The sequence below is a fragment of the Canis lupus genome, chromosome 17, assembly GCF_048164855.1.
Source record: "Canis lupus baileyi chromosome 17, mCanLup2.hap1, whole genome shotgun sequence".
NCBI lineage: Eukaryota > Metazoa > Chordata > Mammalia > Carnivora > Canidae > Canis > Canis lupus.
The window spans coordinates 36,032,351-36,035,535 of NC_132854.1; positions in this window are offsets into that span (position 1 = coordinate 36,032,351).

Below are 3,185 nucleotides of genomic sequence, written 5' to 3' on the forward strand. Positions count from 1 at the left end.
AGCAGTTACTCATTTTGAACTAAAAGTTTTAATATTTTTAAGAACCATGAATTCAAGTTACTGCGATGTAGAGTACTTAGCTTTATAAATATAAATAGATAACCATTTGTATTTTTCTATGATAATCATTCTTGGAATTCAGTCTTCTGTTTTGTTTTTCAGAATAAAAGAAATCTTCATTTTTTGTTATAGTTTACTTTCGTTTTCTGATAAATTGGTAAATTTAAAGCTATTTATGTCATGATAGATATTTGCATATATAGTATACATGTATAGTTTTTATTTTATTGAAATGTAGTTGACATACAATATTATAATAGTTTCAGGTGTACAACATAGTGATTCAATATTTATATACATTACTAAGTGATCACTATGATAAATCTGGCTACCATCTGTCAGTACACAAAGTTGTGACGGTATTACTAACTGTATTTTCTATACTGTACAGTGTGTCCCCATGCCTTATTTATTTTATAACTAAAAGTTTGTAACTTTTATTTTTTTCAGTTTTTATTTAAATTCCAATTAGTCGGGATGCCTGGGTGGCTCAGTGGTAAAAGGAGCCTGCTTCTCCCTCTGCCTGTGTCTCTGCCTCTCTCTGTGTCTCTCATGAATAAACAAATAAAATCTTTTAAAAAATTCCAATTAATTAACATAGAGTGAGATGCTAGATTCAGATGTATAATATAGTGATTCAGTAAATCCCTTCTCTACATCACCCCATGCTCATCACAACAAATGCACTCCCTAATTCCCATCACCTATTTCAGTCATTTCCCCACCTACCTCCCCTCTGGTAAGGTAACCACCAGTTTGTTCTCTAGAGTTAACAATCCCTTTCTTGATCCTGCCCACCCCCCACCCTGCTCTTTATTTTTTTTCCCCTTTGCTCATTTGTTTTGCTCTTAAATTCCACATGTGAGTGAAAGCATATGGTATTTGTTTTTCTCTGATAAATTATTTCACTGAGCATTACACTCTCTAGCTCCATCCATGTCATTGCAAATGGCAAGATTTCATTCTTTTTATGAATGAATAATATTCCATTGTACGTACAACCTCATCTTTATCCATTCATCAATCAGTGGGACTTGGTCTGTTTCCATATCTTGGCTATTACAGATAATGCTGCAGTGAATATAGGGGTGGATGTATATTTTTGAATTAGTGTTTTTGCTTTCTTCAGGTAAATACCCAGAATTGGGATTGCTGGATCATATGATATTTATATTTTTAATTTTTTGAGGAAAGTTCATTTAGACTTCTACAGTGGCTGTACCATTTGCCTTCCTACCAACAGATCATGAAGGTTCCCTTTCCTCCACATTCTTGCCAACACTTGTAATTTCTTGTGTTGTTGATTCTAGCCATTCTGATACTTGTGAAGGAATGTTTAAAGGAGATATTTCTATTTTTTGAGATGGTGTTGTGTCAGTTCTTTCTATATTTTGAATATTAACCCCTTACTGGTTATATAATTTGCAAATGCTTTCTCTCATTTATTAGGTTGCCTTTTTGTTTTGTTGATGGTTTCCTTTGCTGTCTAAAACCTTTATAGTTTGGTGTAGTTTCATTTGTTTACTTTTGCTTTTGTTGCCCTTACCTAAGGAGCAGATCAAAAAATATTGTTCAGACTGATGTCCAAAAGCTTACTGCCTATGTTTTTTTTTTTTTACTAGTTTTTTTGTCTGTTTTGTTTTTCAGTCTTACTTTTAAGTCTTTAATCCATTTTGAGTTTATTTTTTATATGGCATAAAAAAGTGGCCTAGTTTCATTCTTTTGCATGTAGCTATCCAGTTTTCCCAGCACCATTTACTGAAGAGACTATCTTTTCCTCTTTGTATATTCTTGTCTCCTGTCAAGGATTAATTGGCTGTAAAGCATAGGTTTATTTTTGGATTCTCCTTTCTGCTCCATTGATCTCAGTGTGAGTTTTTATGCTGGTACCGTACTATATGGATTACCATAGTTTTGTAATATAGTTTGAAATCAGGGAATGTGGTATGTTCAGCTTCATTTTTCTTTCTCAGGATTACTTTGGCTGTTCAGGGTCTTTTGTGATTCCATTCAAGTTTTAGGATTCTTTGTTCTAGTTCTGTGAAAAATGTCCTTAGTATTTTGATAGGGATTTTAATTCTTTCAATCTATGAGCATAGTATATCTTTCCATTTATTTCATTTTTAATTTCTTTTAGCAGGGTCATAGTTTTCAGAGTACAGATCTTTCACCTCCCTGGTTAAATTTATTCTTAGGTATTTTATTCTTTTCAGTGCAATTTTAAATGGGGTTGTTTTCTTAACTTCTCTTCCTGCTAATTCATTATTAGTGTATGGATATGCAACAGCTTAGGATATTTTAATGTGACTTTTGAAGCATTTTTTTCTTTTTTCTGAATGTTTCAGACAAATAACTTCAAGTTCAGTATAGGGCTGAGTACCTGAGATTTTGCTATGTTGGAATTTAATTTAATTTCAGAAATATATTAATCTGGCTTCTGCTATGTGACGAAGAACTATATTAGTATCTTATTAGGATGAAATTGAATAAGGTACTATTTCCTGCATTCATGAAACCGTAGTGAAGGCCATATTGTATTAGCGAATTATAGGGCAAGAGTGGCCTCAACTTTTGTTATGTTCAGAGGTGATTTTCTGTGGCTCATGCTTTTAATTTTCCACCTGCAGAATGTTAATTACTTGGATTTTCACCAATTACATAGGTGCCATGTAACAAAGATTTTCTTTTAAAACCATCCTTATCAGAGATTGAGTTCCCTAGTTTTCAGCCCCAAATTAGTGCTGACTAAACTCACAAGTTAAATATTGAAAGGACAACACTGTGATCCTTTTCTTTAAAGTGCTCGTGTATGATGGCATGTGATAGAAGGAAGGTATACTTTAGATTCTAGAGACCTAACTACTTTCCAGCTTCTTCCTTAGCCAACTGTGTGCTGTCTGAGGGAATGAGTTACTCAACCTCTATTTTATCATCTTGAAAATTCAATAACATCTACTAAGTTATAATAAATGAAATAATATATAAAAATGCAATGCATATATTCCAACAATATTAGAGATTTTTAAAGGCTGACAAATCACTTCAATTCCATTTTGGAATTAGCAAGAAATAGATGTTAAATATATGAATAAATGAATATTAAATAAGAAAAAATTCTTGATCAC